The 20,412-nt window shown below is 36.3% G+C and overlaps 1 protein-coding gene across 11 annotated transcripts in view; it reads left to right on the forward strand.

Annotated features, from left to right (window-relative positions):
- Window positions 1-20,412, forward strand: part of LOC116230059 (uncharacterized) — a 317,299-nt gene that overhangs the window by 51,167 nt on the left and 245,720 nt on the right. The window lies entirely within an intron of this gene.

The raw sequence follows: 20,412 nt of genomic DNA on the forward strand, positions 1-20,412 counted from the left end.
CTGTGAAATCCCTCCTGTTTAGCAAGGGCAGGAGCTGGGAGTTCTAACAACATTATCTAATGAAACCCTAAAGCATGCTTGGTGAGAGGACTTAAATCTACACAATTGCCAGTGGCTTTGTGATATTCTCTGCCTTTGCTGAGGACACTTCCATCAGTGCCCTATCAGTATTCATATTCTTAGAAAGGAATCTAATATTTGCCCAATTTAATGCACAACATTAAATAGACTTGCTGTTCAGGAAAAGTAAAGTGTACTCAGTGTTCTTCAAGTGAAATAAGCATGCATGTACAGCAGCACGCACTTTTACTTCAACTAAATGAATAAATAAAAGAGATGGAAGGAGGAGAAAATCTGCTTTCTAAACTAAACTTTTAAAAGTGCTTAGTTGAAAGAACTTGAAAGTGATTCTGTAAGTAGACAGACTTATTGTTACAGGTGTAAAACCTGGAAGTTGTATACATGAAAGTGCAGGGCTAAAAGTGGTGAGTGGTGTTTACATGTATCTCTATATAAATTTATGACGTGTTTGTGAGCATACCACACATGCATTTCCTTGCATCTCCCAGTATACCTCTCATCGTTTTAACTTTTATCCAGTGGAACTTCATATGAAGTCAGTTTTTTCCCCAGAGCGGACCGGCTTTATTCACTATTACTAGTCTATAAAAAGACTGCTTTAAGTACAGGGCAAAACACAGATAATTTGAGATGATGATATCAGGGCTCTCTCGGTGCTCTCTGTCTTTAGGATCCAGGTGATGGTGATGCCATGGCAGCCGATCTACTAAGGATCAAAAAGATACAGATGTTGGGTGAACAGATGTTTGTTTGCCTCTGTTGAGCATAAGATTGCTGCTCAGTTTTCCATGTATGGTACTATTTACTTCATTCTAGCAATTCAGTTGCTAGCTTTAAAGATGGGAAAAAAGAGGAAGAAGAGCAAATTGTGTCTTTTATTTTTAAGGACTCCCAACTATTAGCTGCATTCAATGCCAGTTTCTTTCCAAATTTTTTGCTAGACTATGCTATAAAACAAGTTACTTTTATGTCCTGTGAGCAAGCATGTAAATCTACTGGAACAATCATAAAACAAACATGTACATCCAAGGAACAGTTCTCTTAAAGTCTCAGGTATATGTGCATAGGAAGTGGTTCTCTAGTATGAAAATGGAGGAAAACTGTTGCTCTGGTGCATTTTGGTTGCAGCTTTGAAATTATTTCTTTTTATTACAGTGTTAATTTTGATAACAACTGAAATTTCTTCTTCTGATTCAGCTAAGCTCAGTAACAAAGAGTTCACTATTTGTGATAATTTTGTACATCTTGCATGAAGTAGTGTATCTGGTCATGCTGTCCAAGTTGCTTCTAACTGTTCAATTTGAAAATGATAGCCTATATATCTTTAAGCACACTGCCAGACACAGGGTGCTGTTCTCCTGCCTTGTTTGATGTTATGCTATGCTCAGATAGTGATGAAACATGGTGTTAAATTTCTGTGCAGCCCACTACAGTGCTTGTATAGCGGAACTGATCATAGCAGGGTCACAAAGAGTCCCATGCTCCTGCCAGGTATAACCTGAGGGGGTAAGTGGGTTCATAGCAGCTAGCTTTTGGTACCACCTGGGGTTTGAGAGCTTTCTGAGGGTCCTTCCTAGGTAAGGCATGTGGGAGAGCCAGATAAATGATATCTAGAGACTGGAGGATCTGGAGAAGCTGTTGCAGGTGTCTGTGTACCAGAGCTGTCAGTACAGCTGGCACCAAAATTCCATAGCTGTATATAGAATGTAAAGTAATGTGGATGAGTATTTATGCTGCTTATGTTGTCTTCCTGTCTTTTCTGGAATTCATGGTTTTAACTGATCTATTCATAATTAAGATGGTGAAAATCTTTTATAATCTTTTCTATGGTAACAGTTAGTGAATTTCCTGAAATCAAATAAATAGAACACCAAAAAAAGGAATAGGTTTTAAGCTTTTTTTTTTTTTTTTTTTTTTGGATTACTGTGTAGAAAGAAGCATTGGTAATGGAAGAAATTATCCTTGATGACACGCACTGGCATGGTCCAGTCTTTTGCTCTTATTTACAAGCAAAAATAGTAAGTCTGTTTTTTAATAGTTACTCAAGCTAAAAAATAAAAAGAAATGCAGGTGAAGTTTTAAACCTGACATTCTCCACTTGCCAGCAAATTACTGAGGGGCATGCTCTAGTGGTTCTACATAATCAAATTCACAAAACTGTTTTTCAAAAGTCAATAAATTACAGCATTTCCTATTTTCACAATATTCTAAATTCTTGTTGTTGTGGCTTGAGTGAATTCCTGTCTGTTTTTGTTGGCTGATATCATGCTGTTTGTCTTTAAAGGATATGCCGGTTTGTGGTGGAAAAGTTTTTTACAACATCCTCTGATAAACAAGAGAAAAGTCTGAGGAGAGCATCCAGAGGTAAATTCAGACAATAAATAGGGTAAACCATTAGAAAAATAGGAGTGGTTGATACCAATTGGTAACATAAAAGAAATGTTAAATATTTAAAATGGTAAGTAAACATTTGGGAAGCTAGTGATTAAAATGTGCTGTTACAACAGCTATTCCTTTCAGTGTTTTATAACTTTGTCAGAACTTCAGAGAGTGTTTTCAATTTTCTGATGAACTGTTTCTGTGGCATTTGGAAAATGGGAGAAGGAAACAGAAAGATGAAAGAGGACATGAAAACATTTTGTGAAAGTTGCTTCCATCCTGGGTGCACATGTATTCTGGTATAGAATGCAGAATAATCCAAGCTGTGTGTGCCAATAGTATGCATGTGGTACCTGACACAAGCAATTACTTTTTTTTTTTGAACAGTTTTCTGTTTGAGACCTCTTTCTCCAATACCTACATTGTCCTAATTCTCTACATCTAGAAGCCTGTTTTCTGGCACTTCATAACATAAGTAGAGACTAAGGAATACAATTCACATTAGTTAAACAGTTTCTCTACTAATCCTTCATTTATCACAGCAGTTATAAACTATTCTTATGATTAGACTAGTTGTGTAAGTAATCAGAGATAATCAGTGATGATGACTTTGTAACATAATCACCCAAATTTGCCAGTTTCAGTACTCTTTGCTTTAGGAAGGATGGACAGAGTGAAAAACAGGTTGACTTCATTATTATTATTATTATTACTTTTCTCCTAATCACAAACAAATAACCTTTTCTTCCAAAATGTCTGCAGCAAGTGGAAAGTCAAGCCTGTGTGGGAGAGCACAGAGTACTCAAATTAAGACTAAAGTTGTATGAGTTTCAAGAAATTGAACAGAAAGCATCATTAAAACACTATTCTACTTTGAAGTTGACTAAGGAAATTCATAAGGTACTACTCTAGGGAAAGGGCTATTGCACCTCTTGGCTGGTACGCTGGGAATTGCCTGTCCCTTTTTTTTTTTTTTTTTCGCAGAAAGAACACTAAATTTTCTGAGACTGCAGTAGAGATGGTAATATTCTGAAGTGCCTTCGTAGGAAAGTTTGGAGATGATTTTTCTCCAGAAATGTCTGGTACTGGAAAAGTTGCATTGTGTAGGAGTTCAAATGTTTCAACAGCAAAATGAAATACATACAGAAACTCAAGCTTATGTTCCATGGCAAAGACTCTGTGTTATCTGGAACCTTTACTTTTGTGAGCTGGAGAGCAATGGGGGGAAGCGTACAATTGTATACTGCTGGAAAATTCTTACTTTAAATGAAGTGCAGACTTTTGCTTAATGTGAACTCCAAAAAACCTGATTCATAATTTTTGTATTACCTAACTTCTAGGAGAAAAAGGGCTTAAATGCTCCTGCACATGGATGCTAGAGGTATCTTAATATGTGAAATAAATATTTTGTTCTTTCTTCATGAGGAGTGTTGCAAAGCAGTAACAAAAGTATGTTGTCTACCTGCTTCCAAATGGATTTTTTTTTGGCTGCAGACAGATGCTATGTGATTGGATATGGAGGCAGCTGAGGAAGAGGAGGACTTGGAAAGAACTGGTCTCAGTGCTGACATTTTAATGATTTTTATTTTCCTTGAAAACTTTTTTTGCATACTTTTTTCCTTCTTCTGCCTATTTGTCTCTTGGAAGAATGACATGTTGGTACATAGATTTCTACCTCTACAGTGAGTTCTTCCACTACTTTACCCTCTTTGTGGTTGTCCCCCTTGTTAATCTGGTATGCAGAAAGTACTGTAGCTCTCTGGATTTCTAGGGTCTACTTTGAAGTCTAATGAAGTAAAACCTGAAAACAATCCACCAGGCCAAGACCACCTGCTTCAAAGAGAGGAGGGAAAGAATAAGAAAGGAATGTTTCTAAAGCTATATGCTATGAAAGCATATTACTGATACCCGTGTCTTTTTCCAGTGATCATATTTCTTTCTTTAAGATGTAATACATTCTTGCAGTATAATCAATCATTGCAATGACCTTTTAGTTTTCTTGGAATAAATTTACTCTCAAACAATTAACAAAAATACAAGCATTGCAGCATGAATTGAAAGAAACTACAGTCTGTTTTACTGCAGCCTGTCATAGTTACTCATTTAAGTATGAATATGATTAACTAGTCTCCCACTTAAAACAGAATTATTCCCAAACTTTGGATATGTTTAATGCTACTTGCATTTTCATCTCTGTATTGAAGACTGTAGTTCATTATGAAATATAGAAAGAGTTGTTCCCGTTTGCACTTAACAGTGCTATCAACAAGTCTTCTCATGAAAGAAGAATCTTTAAAATTCATTGGTTGTGCTTTCTCATTTAAGAGACGCTGTTATTTTAGCGCTGTATTTTTTTTTTTATGCCTTGGATTGCTTTATGACAATGTTTCTATTGTAAGCTGCCTCACCTGCATTATAAAATAACATGGCTTTTTTAAAATTCAACTCCTTGCTGAAAGCTTTGCCATGAGAAGCACCAACTCAAGACCAGATTTTCTAATGAGTATCTTAATTAGTTCATCTATGGATTACAACCAGGGATCTATGTACAGAGCTGAATATCGGCTTCAACTGGAAACAATTATGGCAATGTGGGAATATTTCAACATTTGTGCCAGGTGGGTCTCAAATGTTTGCACAAGAACAGAAAGAACGTGATATGCAAGTTTATCAGGACCTATTGAACTAGTATTAGGCTGAAGTAGATGTGATATCACCACTACGAGCTGGAGTCAAAACAGCAGTCCATGGAGTGGTGACATGTGAATTCCCCATCAAAGAAAAAGTTCAAGACACCACCCTTGGTGGATAAAGTTGTGTGTGCTGTCTTTTGGGATAGGAAAGGAGGGATTCTTCTGGATTTCTTGTCAGACGAACCATTAACTCTGGTTGATACATCACTAGGCTGACTAAGCTTAAGGCTCAAAATTCCAGAATCAGGCCAGACAAACTTTCTCTTACAACACAGTAATATCAGGCCCGATATCAGTCTAATGACTGTGGAGCATGTTACCAGTCTTTGAAGTGTCCTAACACACTTACTGTATGTCTGTGTTTGGTGCCTTCTAACTTCCATCTGTTTGGGCCAGTGAAAGATGGACTGTGTGGGCAAAAATTTTCCTAGCAATGATACCATCATAGCAGCTGTGAAGCTTGGTTAACTGCTGGTGCAGATTGTTATGAGCACAGCATGCAGGCTCTTGTTCTTGCTGGTGAAAATGCATAACTAATGGTGTTGAATGTGTTGAAAAAAAAAATAGTTTTATAGTTGAGAATTTTCTCTGTTGAATAATGTTATTGTGCTCTTTGTAGCTGTTGTCGTTTACGTGGAAATAAATAGGAGGCATTACTTTCAGAGTGAGCAGCAAATACAGAATGTATATAGAAATAGATGCAAAATGTGTAACAACTACAGAGGCCAAAGAAAGTCTAGCAACTGTAAGATCTATTTCACCCTGCATATAATCTAAAACAACCTTGAGAACTTTGGTTCTGCAACTGCAGTTTAGCAGTGTCTTTTAACTGTTGGTTTAGAAACTGAAAAAGGCTTTAGAAAGCATAATAATTGATTGCATTTTATTATTTGGAGGAAAATTGCTTTGAAATATAGGCTGAGTCAGAGATTATAAAGCAAACAGAAAGCAGGAATCTGGAGTCAGGGAGCAAGATTGCAAATGGTTACAGGTGTGATGAAATAGATGGAAATGATGGAAAAAAATTCTGTTTGAAGTATTTCAGGTTTTCCTACTGAATGCCGCATTTGCTTTAGCTTTACCTTATGGGCCTTGGTATTCTTTTTTTTTTTGCAGTTACAGTTCAAGGCTTTTGAGACTCTTAGAATAATAGAATCATAGAATCGCTAAGGTTGGAAAAGACCCACTGGATCATCCAGTCTAACCATTCACCTATCACCAATGGTTCTTGCTAAACCATGTCCCTCAACACAACATCCAAACGTTCTCTTACACTCTTAGTAGAAGGCTGCTCTTTTCTTTGCCTTCATGCATCTCTAGATATACTACAACCACTTCCATGACACTTGGGAATGTTCTTGTTTTGAATGAACTTTGTGCAATGAGGTAAAATATCATCAGTAGGACTGGCTTACAAGGCATTTTGGTTACTCCTGAATACTTGGCATCCCTAGGTACTTAATGATCTTCATGTTTCCAGCTGGAACATTATCCCCCAGATTCCAGTGCTATAAATCTGTAGACATTGATTTGCAATTACATTTTCATATCTGCTGTAAAAAATTCAGTATTTAAATGAGCTTGCTCACTGGCTTTTGGTCCTGTTTCAACTGTAAACATTTGTGTATTCTTTACATTATTTAAATGTCTCTGTACAGTCAGCGCATTTGGTCACCTCATTCCTTACTCCCTTTCCAAGTCACTTACGAGTATGTTAAACAGTGCAGTTCCTACAGTACAGAACTCTGACTTGCTCCCTGCTGTTTCTTGTCTTTAGTCAATATTATACTCTTATACACTGCCTGTTTAGTGTCTTTAAAAGAAATTAGGGACATTGTTAAATGCCTTCTGGAAATTCAAGTTGACAGTTATCCTTACATGCAAATGTGTTGTTATACTCATTTTATCAGCTACGTAATAACCCCATCAGTCAAGTTCAGTAGCCTTGTTAAGGGAAGTTTTTTTCTTCACAGAAATCATATTAGTTGTTCTATGAACAAAAGCAGTTTAATAGGTACTGGAATAAATGCTATCCTTCCCTGGAATTTCTCTCTGTAAACTCTTTGAAGAGTATGACTATGTGCTATAATGTACCCAAATACTATTTATTTGCCTAATGTGAGGCTTGTAAGCCTGTAGCTAATACTGTCACTCTAACCCTGTTTTAGAGTCACATATACAGTCCAGTTACAGCTTGGGTTTTGAGAAATGATGTTATGCAGAGGTGCTTTTTTGTTGTTGTTAAGGGCAAAAACAAAAATGACTTATTGGAAGCTTGATGGTTTGTTGTGACTCTGACCTCAGATTTCTTTTTTTAATGTAGGAAAGATCCATAGAACATGCAGAAATGCAAATATCTTCACCATTTCTTCTTGTATTTAGCACTTCCAGACTTTAAGATATTTGCATTTAGTAATTAAGTATACCAATATTTGACTCGATTTTGTAGAGCACTGAAAATTTAGATACCTTGTGAGCACTAATATTAAAACAGCTTAAAGAGAAATGATCAAAGAGCACAAATATGAGAAAGCAGTAATGAACAAAAGGAGACTTGCTATTTGTTGTATTTACGTTTGTTTGTTTTCCTAAGGGCTTCTCATTCACTGTACTTATTCTTATATTCTCATTTTTCAAAGTCCATTCTTCAATAGTTTAAGTAGAACTTGTACCAGTGAGGAAATTATGTGAAGACCATAATATCACTCTGCTGTAACTAGAGCTGATGAGATTAAGGGACGCTTGGCAAAGAGGTAGACTGGCAGTTGTATCTAACAGTTGAAGTAATTTCTTGTTCGAGTGCACAGATCATGCTACTTAAAAATTAATTAACTCACAGGAACTTAAGATTTTCCATGCAACTAAAGCAAAATGTGACAGCAGGAAAATAAGGGTAGCCTGGTAATTCTAATTGCTGATATTTCCTAATTATGTAATTACTAACTACCTTCTGTAGTAGAATTTTGGTAGAACCGTTGGTTTACTGTGCCAACTAATGTGAAGGAAGTGACAGACATCAGTGGATTGTATAAGGATATCTTCTTAGGTATAGGAATGTTGCAATAGCAAACATATATTAAAAAAAAAAAAGCACAATATTGGCATGCAACTACAGAAATCTAAATTTGTAGTAAGAAAACCAGAATTAGTTTTACAGCTTGAAGACTTTCTTGAATGAAAGTAATAGAAAGTAAACATAAGACTACTAAAGCATTCAATTTTTGTTTTCATTATGACCTTAAAGGGTTTAATGATAGATGATGCATAATGAAATTAAGTTACAGAAATGAAAGCCAGAAAAAGAAGAGCTATTTACTATCTGCTAAATGCTTAGTGTGAACCGGTAGTAGAGGTAGTAGGGACATATGAAGAATTGGTGGCTCAAAGACCTGGATAATGTCAAATCTTTGATTATTTTTACTCTCATGAAGCAGCAGCAGCATGACAGGTGGAGAAATATCCTGACTTTGGCTGAGACAGTGTTAATAGCTCCCCAGTATTCTGGTTGTTGCTTAGTATGGGAGCTTATGCTGAGCTGGGCTGGGCCAGGCTACTTGTTGGGGAAGAGCTGCTGCCTTTATGGCAACCCTGGGGGCAGAGTGGAGCCAGGACAGCTGGCCTAAATTTGGCCAGGGTTATTCCATACAGGTAACATCATATGGAAAGCTATAAAGCTGTGGGGAGTTGGTGAGGAGCTGCCTACTGCTGGGGGTTGTTGGGCAGTGAGGTGCTGTGTTGCTAGCAGGGTTGGCACTTGTGTTGTTAGTGGGTGGCAAGTGACTGATTGTATTGTAGATGTATATGGTTATCAGTGCATTGGTTTTTTTCTACTTTCCTCTTCTGAATTATTAAATAGTCTTTATCTCAACAGACAAGTTATTTTTTGTTTCTCTTCCTTATTCTACTTGGGGGAGTGATCAAATGGCTCTGTGGTGTTTAGTTGCTTGCTGGAATAAGGTGCAACAGGAGAGAAAAGTAAAAAGGCAGATCTGTGTACTAATTATTTATAAATGCAAACTGATGAAAGATTTTGTACTTGGAGAATAATAATATTGAACATAGCTGACTGAACTAATTAGTTTTTGACAAATCTGATAGCTTTTTTTTTTTTTTCAAGAATAGCATATCTAGCGGACAGAGAAGAACTATTGTGAGATACCATTTTGAATTTGACAGCATTTTCAATACCTTTGTGTGGTGGTGTTCTCCTGAGCAAGTTAAGGGAATATGAGTTATGGTGTACTTCTAATTGGAAAACAGTTCTCTCCCAAATGGCTTTTGGTGTTTAAGCTATCAACTCAGAAGAGTATCTTAGCGAAGAGTATCTTAGCTTAGGTTGGGTCTTACAGGGCTGCATTCTTAACTTTTTCTTGATCTTATTAATGATTGGGATTAATGGAACAGAGAAGACTTGTGGGAATTGCAACACTTGAGAGAACAGAATGATACTGTCTTCTTGAGAAGATGGTCTAGACAAACCAGAATGGTCATCTGAAAATAGGAGAACTTAAATAAACACAAAGATTTCTCCTTAGGATGATGGGAAGAAGAAAAGGAGAAACAGGAGAAGTTGAGTAACTACTTTTCTCATTAATAACATTAATATGAAACAGTGAAGCAGAGAGAAACTGGGCTTAGGCTAGAAGTTAAAATAACCAATACACGTAAAAAAAAAAAAATATTGGGCAACAAAATGTACAGAAGAGGAACTGATTATCCTCCTTCTAGTGGTGACTGTGAAGTCTCGGCTGGGAATGGTGTTTTAAGAAATGCATACCAGTTGTCCAGAGTCCAGAGAAGAACTTTATTAAGGAACACATTGGAAAACATGAGCTATGAGGAAAGACTGAAACTCAGAAAAGACAAAACAAATTGTCGTGGATGGATTAGCATTCCTCTTAAGTGAAAGAGTTGGGATAGATGGTTTATTTGGATTCTTTTGGTCCAACGTTTGAATGAATGGCAGTTGTTTTGGACTCCTCGATAGCCATATGTGTATGGTGTCAGCTACTTCAGTAGAATGAAAGAGTAGGCAAGAAGAGAAAGAAGAGAAAATAAATAGTGGTGATCTAGGTGCTTTTTAAAATCTGTTTTGTTCCAGCCCTAAATCTCTAGTCTAAGGTAGTCTTTTTCATATTTAAAGCCAGAGTTCTTAACCATTTTTGACCTCTGGGTAATTTTCAAAGATTCATGCTTGCTTCTTGTGTATAAAATGAATAGTAAGCACATAATATTGATATGATTAGGTAATAAAGTTTATTTGCATATTAATTGGCTATTCATGCTTCTAGCGTCAGGATTTTTTTGTCTGTGTGCGCGTATGCTTTTTTCCATTGCATCGTTAATGTGATCCACAATCAGATTTGATCTTTGTTCTGCCTTTCTCAACATATGTAAAAGCACATCCAGCAGTTACACTGTATGTTTTCTTTACCTGCTTTTTACCGGCTTAATGAGAGGATTTTTAAGAAAACAATCAGTTGAGGTAGAAGTGTTTGACATCCTGGAACTGAATGGCTATTATTAAAAAAATAATAATAATAAAATTAAAAATCACATATGTTATCCTGGGAATTCACCATTTGTATCTGTATGTGTTATGATTGACTGTTCTTACAATCAATCAGTGTGATACGGTCTTCACTGCTGTTATGGAATGCTTTCTGGAGCAAATAGTCTTGCATGTGAATTATCACTTCACAGAAGACTGTCAATATGGTCTCCTGATCTTTCTTTATGTAGTTCTAACTTGTTCAGAGAATGCTTACGGTTTTGTCAGAAATAATTTCCTGTCTTACCCACAAGTGTTTGTACATGTCTGTGTGAGTTCTAAAGAGATTGGAATTGGGACATATGGGGGACTTTTTGTTTTAAATACTCAGCAGGAACATGAGGAAATTCCTTAATCGTGTAAAACCCCTCACTATGTTAAAGTATGTAGGCTTTGTTCTTCTGGGATTGCTTTAATATTACTGGAACTAATCAAGGAGATACAGTAATATAACAGAAACAGCCACAGTTTTAACAAGTGTTATTCAGTGCTGAAGTCAGGTTACGTAGCATTTCAGAAGAGAGAAGTTTCTTTCAGGTATTGACAAATTCTTTAGTTGAAAGTCTAAATTTATTTTTCAGTGTTTGTGCTACCATAGGTACTGCATTTTGAAATTTTGAATAAGAATAAAAAATGCAGTACTAGGATACTAAGCACAGGTTCTGGAATACTGTTCGACATTAGCCTTTTTTCTTCTACAAAATTCTCTTTGGCAGTTCCTTTCTGTCATATTTTACTTCTGGGTCTTCTAAATGTGTTTGGTTTACATTTGTTCTCCAAAAAAATTTTTCTTTTCCTTTTACAATAATCTTGTGCTTCTCTGGAAATCAGCCCATTACTATATGCCCATTGCTTATAAATTTTTTCATAATGCTTGATACCCTCCATTTTTGGCCTAATCTCACGTGTTGGCATTAAAGTTATATATGCCAATGTATTCATGTAAAAATGAAATTCTCCATGACTGACATATCACCTATGTAGGAGAAAAAAGTTTTTCTGCCCAAATAATGTTTGTCTTCTCTTGAGAAGTATAATTCTCTCAGACTCTACCAAAACTAATGAATGCATTTGCCCAGAGGTAGTTCTCCCCTTTCTTTCTGTCCCTCATCCTTGTAACCTGAGCTCTGGGTTCTAAACCACAGGAAGTGCAGTGAAGTCTGTGTTAAAGAACTAGCATTTTTATTTAGAAGTTAACAAGCACTGAATGACTTATAGGATGAAAAGATTTGTGCTGATCCTGGTGGTATTTGGTTTATGATGAAATCTTGTGTTCATAAGGTCGTTGTTCAAGCTTTAAAAATGCCCCTCCTAGAGGTCTCATTGTTTGGTAAAGCATTTCAAGTGTATTAGTGATGCTGGTTTGTAGAGCTCTATTTATCTGACACTGTAGTTTTCGTAGCATGTTTCTAAAGCAGAATGCTGTAGGCACATTTGCTGACATCATTACTGTCTGGTATATTGTGAAAAGCCATATAGCTTTAACAGAAAGCAGATTGTGAATCTTTCGTTGGTGGAATTAATAAAACTACAAAGGCTTTTTATAATTGTAGGTAAGAACTTGCCTTGAGCTTATCCAGTCTTCCCTCAACCATTTTTTCGTACATCTTGTCTTTGTGATTTAGATAAAATCTTGATTCCTTTTATTTGCAGTTCTGAATATGAATGTGAATACAAATGTTTAGTTTGTTCAAAGTCCATTAATTTTAATTTTTTCTTCAAAACTAAGAAAATGGATGGAAGAATGAATGAATGGAATTCAGGTCTAGCAGTAGTTGTATTTTAACGGTAGTATTTATGATTGTTCTTAAATATTTTGTGAATTGCATGTTGTAGTTCATGACAAAACCACTCAAACTTAGTTTCCCAGAGCAAGACATTAATGTACATAAATACAGAGATGTTTGAGAGAAGAAACTGCACCTAATGTAGTTAGGGTTATTGCTGTAGCCAAAAGATGTGGTCTGATTAAAAACCCACAAATGTGGGGGAAAATGTTCGTATCTTTTGACTGCAGTATTTCTGTGATATTAAGGAATCTCTTCAGTGTGCCACTAATCTTTTTGTAAAAGGCAAAGGCAGAGCAGCAAAAGCGAAGCCCTTGTGAAAGGAAAACAATGGTGGAGAGACAGCGCAGAGGTGAACAGTTCTATGCAGGGCTGGAGCTTTGCAAGGAACCACCAATTATTGGGCAGTGAAGTTTCTGTTCTCAGTTAGCCTTTGCAGAAAAGTGGGAAGTTCCTCTTTTGCTGCTAACAGAAGAGCTAGTTGGTGCCCTAGATGCTCAAGATAATGGGATGTTTTTCACAGGTGGGCACAGTGTTGCTAAATTAAGATTCAGAAAGTCAGTGCTCATGTTTCTCCTTACCATGAATTGAATTGCTCCAAAATTATTTTTGTAAAATTAATTCAGTTCTCATATGCACTGACTGGTAGGGCTATCCAACTAATACATGCAAGCTGGGGTTGAATTCAGAAAGCTTTTCTATGGAAACGCAAAAAGCCTATTTGTTACCAGAGCTTTGCAGATGATTACACCTGGATATTCTGTGCACCATTCTACGTTTAGCATCTTAGAGTTAATCAACATAGTTGCCACCCAGATCTGTGGGAACGTCTGATGTTCTGATCTAATCTATACGTAAGTGAGATTGTCAACCTACAGAATGCATTTTCTTTTAGCGGAAGGAATGTTTGGAAAGATGAGGCGTTGGTCCGATGGAAAAGAAAGAAATACAATTCACATAAAATGCGACTCCTATTTCTCTCTCATGAACGTGAAGCATGGTTGCATTTTTCATTCTTTGCAAATCCAGCCTACTGAATAAGCTTAATTTCACCCTTCAACCATTTTTAAGGTGAGGCTGAAATAAGTAAAATCTGTTTCCTTACCAAAAAAAAAAATCTCAGGCTCCCCAACAAATTTTATTCAAGTCCAATCTGAACTAAAAAAGCCCTTGTGTAAAAAGACTTCATACTTTGAGAAGATAAAGTAATTGGAGGAATAGTACTAGATCTCTAATGAGAAATAAAACTGTGGCATGTTATCTATATCATATTATGGCAGAAGGGGGGTATTTTCTTGTTGGACTCTGTGATGCACCAGCTGTCTTAGCTGGCCTCCATAGAAATAAATCCTTAAGCTTCATGCTTCCATGGAAAAAAAAAATTGTGTAACGAAGTTTTGAGCTTAATTTGTCCAGAAGCTTTTCAGCAGTAAAGGCAGACCTGCACACAAGTATAATAATTCAGGAGCAGTAAACAAGCAATAAAAAGAAAATTTACACAGGAGTATCTAATCGGGCCGGGTATAAGCAGTATTTGAAAAGACTGAGTGTTCAGCAGCTCGTAACTGGGGCAGATGAAACTTCAGTTTAGCTCATGCCAACAGCTTCTAGCCTTAGAGCCTTGAATATGCTGATAGAGATCTAAAAATCCAAAGCGCGTTATAATGAAGTCTCTTCTCCAATGCCTCTGCAACTTTTTAATGAAGTCAGAAGGCAGTTCTGTAATGGTTTGATGTGACTAGAGTAAAATTGGTTTTCTCAGGACAATGCAAGCTCACTTTCATGGTCCACTAACTTACATTACAATCAGAAACCTGGTTTCTAGAGCTGAAAAGAGGTTTAGTTTCCCTAATGAAACTAGTAAGTCTTTGTCCCAGATGAAAATCTTTCAGTGGTGATGATTGCAGGGAAACAGCAGGTGTGGGTTTTTGTTGATTGCTTCTTTTTCTTTTTTTTTAAACATATATAAGGTATTAACTGCTCATCTCCGCTTACTTCTCCTATCAGTGAGGTATTGTAAATAGTGTGGTGTATTTTTTTTTTCTGTGCCCTCCCTCCTATGTCTCCAAGAATACATATATTTGAACCAGTATCTAGTTTATGCTTGGTGGAAGCTGCCCAGAGGGTAACTGTGGCAGAAGTTAAACCAGCCTTTTCAAGGAGATCCTTGCAACTCATAGAATATAAGAATTTGCCTTATTGCTTGCAAAAGGTGGTGAATTATGGTAGTCCATTAGGCTAATTAGGCATTCATATCTGAACGGAAAGACTAAGATTTTTTTGAAACACTGAATAAGTGAAAAAGGTTGTCTTGGAGGAGTAAACAGAGAAGCGTATTTACTGAATACTTCAAGTCTCATTTTTAGTAATTGTGATAAAATATAATTTTAGTAGTTATGTGAGAAAGTAATTATGTATAGATATCTCTACATATATCAAAGTTATGTGTTTTAAGATACTGATTGGATCTATATATATTTAGAAGCAGCACCTTATTTGAAAGAGAATAGTAGCACAGCCACTTAACGTCTCTAGATTTATATCTGCATGTCTCTTAATATAGCAGTAATGTAATGCTAAATGTTCAAAGTGATTTACAAGCTTGCCCCAGACATCCTACTGTCTTAGCTACAAACTTAGGTAATGTCAATCAATAAGTATGTCATGGTTAAATCTTTCCAAAACTTGGATTATCGTAGAAATCAAATAATTGTGTTTAACAAGAACAAACACTGAACAATCCAGGTACTTACCAGAAAATGTGTTTGAAAGGTTCCTGAAGAAACAACAGAATGGTCTGAGAATGAGACAGTATTTTTCCCTAAAATTCTACTGAGCTTAATTTTGGCTAAAATGTAGTCATTACTTTTAGAAAGGGAGAAGCTAAGAGGTGGACCCAGGAAGTGTCTTGACTTTCCTGTCTGTACAGAATCCGGTATTCTTTTTCTTGCTGAAGACATTAAAAAAATGTCTGGCAGTTTTTCCATTTCCCTTGGCTTTCATGTCTTAGAGAGTATTCACACTGGGAGACTGGAAGAGAAATTAAGGCAGGTGGAAAGCCTATTCATCATCTAGTTGCTGATGGAAAATACTGAATAATCAAGTGAAAGTGTCTTAAAATAACATGAATGCAGTAAATAATAAATTTCTTCCTTTGGCAGAAATTTGTTAAAGAAATCTTGCAGTTTTCTTGTCTAGTCCTTCAGTGTTCAGTAGAAAGCTGTAGATGATACATACATTGCCATAATGCATTGCTTTGGAGTAATTAAGAACTCTTAAAGAAATCCCTTATCTGATATGCATTCAATTTTATGGGGAAAAAATTGTATTATTGTGTCTGTACTCTTTAGATAGGAATCTAAACTTGTTTTTCAAGAATTAAAAAAAAAAAATTCCTTCCAATCTTGTAAATAAAAATAATTTTGCAAGTTACCAAGTAACTTGTGATGTCTCTTGGTAGCTTTATCAACTTAAGAGTGCAAGCAAAAACAACATTGGAAAAAATCTCGAGAGACATCAAATCCTGCACTGAAACTGTCAACTCATCAGCGTCATCTGCATAAATAAAGGATATGTAGTCCATTTTATTATAGCCTTTCTTCTTACTCTTGCCAGTCTTCTGTTTCTCACAATCTAAAGGTCAGGTGGTAGGAATCCTACATCTAACCTTGCTTTCTGTGTCTCCTTTGCATTCACAAACTGAAAAATGGTGTTTGCTAATAAAGTCTACGGTGTTTTAAAACCATTTTAGCAAATGTTCCAAACAGATCTGCTGGAGTCTAATATTTTGCTGGCAGTTAATACGTTTAATTATTATTGTTTTTAACCACGTGCTACTAAATTCATATAATTAGGTAATTACCATTTTTGATAAATGCCAAAAGAGGTGTCTCATTCTCTTATCCGGCTACCTTAAACACAGCCATGCAGAAAACGGGGACTGCGTACCTGTACTGTGTAAAAGTCAGTACGCTGTTGATGTAATTATTCCTAAAAAATAAAACTGTCAATAAATTAGAATATCATATGTGTGCAGGTAAGCTAGCAGCAGCCCCAGAAAATGCTGCAACGCTTCAGGCAGTTATCTTAAAAACTTGCTTTGTACTGGCAATATTCTGCTGTTGGGATTTAAGGTATAATTCTTCAATTTATAGACAACACAGCCTAGAAGTTGCTGTTGTAAATACTACCTAAATCCCATATTAATTAGGCCTAGGCCTAATGACACCTTAAAACTTCAATTTGTTATTTAGGGTCTAGAAGACAAAATATTGTAACTGGTTAGTCAATGTTGAGATAGATGAGAAGAAGAACTTGAAAGTCTTGGAAGAAATGGAAAGGAAGTGTTTTTGAAGGATATATATGAGCTGATTTATCTAAAATAAAAAATAATTTAAAAATTCTTGTTTTTCCTTTATGAGGGGTAGGGATGGAAAATTTTATTGCCGAAATATTTGGAGAATTTCTTGCTACATTTTTAATGCCCTGCCCAAATTGTGAGTGGAAATTGAGATTAAACTGTAAAAGCTTAGAAGAACTTTTGTTCTCTAGTCAATTCTCTAAATAAGTCAAGTTTCATTTTAACACCATTAATAGTTTGCAAGCACATGTAGAAGTAATTTCCTGTTAGCGTATATCAGTTGTACAGATACCATTCATCAGCCAATACCATTTGCAAGCAAGTGTGATGGATTTTTAAAATTCTAACTTCTGAAGTTAAAACCATTTGTATAGTAGAAGCTACATTTGGAAATTTGTATTCTGTGCATGTGAGCTCTTGGGAACATGAACTGATTTAGGCATGGTTGTACAAACCCTGCTTGATAACTGTGTTCATGGGCAGTGCTGTACTTCCAAGATCAGAGAGATACTTTGCCAAGCTTGTTCAAAAAAGGAGGATAAACTATTTTCAAACATGCTAGTTCCAATGTAAAAATGTCGGCATAGCTATTGACAGAATAGGAACTGATTTTGGTCAAATATTCTTGCTTGTTTTTAATCAGTGCTGTGTCTATGTCCTGAATAGGACTTGAACTCAAATGATTTCTTTCATGCAAGATACCTCTTAGGAACCTTTTTGTAAGCCATCTTAGGGTCTTTCTCAGAAGATTCTGAGAGTTTTATCCAGTATTTTTGAGTTGTATGCCTTGCTTAATGAAGAACAGAGTTGATTGGAACAACCAGTATAGGTTTGGGAGTTCTATACGTAAATGAGGGAGAAGTTAGTAGTTCCTGTACTACACTTGATGTCTTTGTAGACTGGAGTGCTGTGCTCTGCAGCATAAGAAACTAGGCATGAAAGAACACTTCAGATGATGAAGGAAGAAGTGAAGAGTTTTGTTGTATTTGTGATTTTGGATCCAGCCACTGTTGGATTTCATGGAATTAGTGAGAAGTGTTTAAAAGAAGATGCCATTTCCATCATGTCTTGAATGTGGTCTTCTGGAAATAGAATACCTTGATTTTTGATTCTGCCAGTTATGTACCAAAGGGTGGTCTATGTGCCTCCTTTCTTAGCAGCCTGCAGAAAGAAAGCTTTATAAATTCATAAAATATAGTTCCTTTCAGTTATGTTCATGTGACATACTGTACAACCAGAAAAAAATTGCTACACCTCAATAGAACACCTCATTATCAATACTGTAGATTAATCCCTTGAAATTCCAGCAAAGAAATTTTTGCCTTTTTTTTTTTTAAACCAGAATTTTGCCCCTAAAAATTTTGAAAATACTCAACTATTTTAGCTTCAAAACCTCCTTTTTTTTATTTTTTTTAATTTTTTTTTTGCTAGGCCTATCTGGCAGTTTTAATTGCCAAGATGCAGACTTTCCTTTTTCCTGTAAAGTGGCAGTGACATAAGAAGTATACAAGCTGACAGGTAAGCGTGGCTTTTTGAAGGTGTGAAAAATCCAACAGACTTTCTTTATTTTTGAAACTGGACTTCCAGAGATACAAAATGCAGTAATGGATTCCATGAATTGGATTTTTAAATGCAATAATCTTGGTAGGCTAGATACCTACGTGCTTAGCTAAACAATGGTTAGAGGCTAAGAATAAAACCAGTAAGGGCAAGTTAAACATCATTGTCTGATCCTTACTTGGACAGCAGGGTTGGATCCATCACAGCATAGTTCATTTACCCTATTGTGACTAAGATGCTCTGCAGCAAGCAAAGTATTCTTGTCCTGAATAGATTAAACGTAGCCACTACTGGTTTTGATTGCTATTCAATAAGTCTCATGAGGGATAACACAGTGAATAACAAGCTCCTATTATTTTTTACTGTGCTAGCAATATCACCTTTACAAAAACTTTCTTAGACTGGAGTAGAAAGCACAAGTCTGTGTAATCATTTTCTGTGTGTGGGTTGTGCTGTGCCATCGTAGTCCTCTGTTGGCTTTGTTAGTTCTACTGGATCTGTTTTGGAAAGGGAGAATCAAAGCAATTGCATGTTTGAAAACTTTCTGTGGGGTGAGGTGATGTGACTGTATTTGGAATAATTTGTGCCTCAAATGTTCAAACCACTTTGCTAAGGGAGAGAAGGGGAGTGGGAGGCAGAGGCTGTGGAGGTCACAATGTCATGGGAAAGTGAGATAGTTGCAGAAAACAAAGACAGATCTGTGCATGTATGAATGGATGAATGGAGGGGAAGAACACAAATAGTGCATGCATATGACAGAGAGCTGTTCTAGGAACCTTTGCAGTCATGATTGGTTTTGAAAGGAGTGAGTTTCTTCAAAGGACTTGTGTAGACTTCTGTTAGCTTTCTAAAACGTTTATAGGCTGAACTTGCCTTTAGACTCTCTCTTTAACTGTTTTTAGGATAGGCAACTCCACAGGATTAGTTTTCATATATTAGAGCTACTCCAACAAAATAAAATAGGAGGCATTACTTCTGGCCCATGATGTCAGAGGTGGTTGTTGGTCATACAGGAGTGGAGGTTGAACCTTTCTACCGATATTCCATTACGTGGTGTTGCTGTGTGGCAGGTGGCAGCAGAGGGGCACTCTGACAAAATGATGTGTGACATGGAAGTGTATATGAGCGCAGTGAGGTGGTGTGTGATATGTTTCAGGAGTGGTGATAGTGACTGTGGGTCATCTCTGCTGGTGCTGTTAGGAGCACAGCATGCAGGGTCATGTTCATCCCTGGTGAAAAAGCAAAGCTAGTGGTGGTGACTCTGTTCAAAAATACTGGGTTTTAGCCAGGAGTTTGCTCTATCAAATAGAGCCTAATGCAGCAGTTTCTGGTTATACCAGACAACAAGGTTTGCTATGTACCTTAATATGGAGTGGTGTCATCACTAGTGGGGTGGCAGCTATTTCTCCACGACAGTGACAGAAAGGTTCTGTCAGATAGTGTTATTGTGCTCTTTGTATCTGTTGTAGTTTTCATAGAAATAAATGAGGCATTACTTTCAGAGCAACTTATTCAACAGGAAAACTTGTCATCTTTTTGAAGATCTTATCTCTATTTTTACTTTTTGTTCACTGTTTGCTAAACTTAAACTTCTAACTTATGTATTTGTATCCTAATCTGTTGGTAGAAATTAATGTTAAGAAATTACCTAATGCAGATTGTACTTAAATCAGTTATATTAAAGGTGATAAGAAACATGACAGTACTTCTAGGACATCTGCATGTAGAATTTGTGTATTTTATCTAAAATATTTGTCCTTCAAGAGATCCAAATATTTCACTGCTGTAGCTGCAGAAAATCCCCTTGCTGTTATCATGTACTCTTTTCTTCCCATGTTCTCTGAGACTACATTGTCATACATCTCCTGGAAACTTTCCAAAGTAATTCTAATTCAGTCCTTACAAACCAAGTACACAGAGATTAAAATCAACTTTTGCATGCAAGCAGTAATATTCTATTTTGACCAAGAAAGTTAATTGGCTTCCATTCTTCCCTAAATT

This window comes from Phasianus colchicus, chromosome 2, assembly GCF_987193195.1.
Source record: "Phasianus colchicus chromosome 2, bPhaCol1.hap1.1, whole genome shotgun sequence".
Taxonomy (NCBI): Eukaryota; Metazoa; Chordata; class Aves; order Galliformes; family Phasianidae; genus Phasianus; species Phasianus colchicus.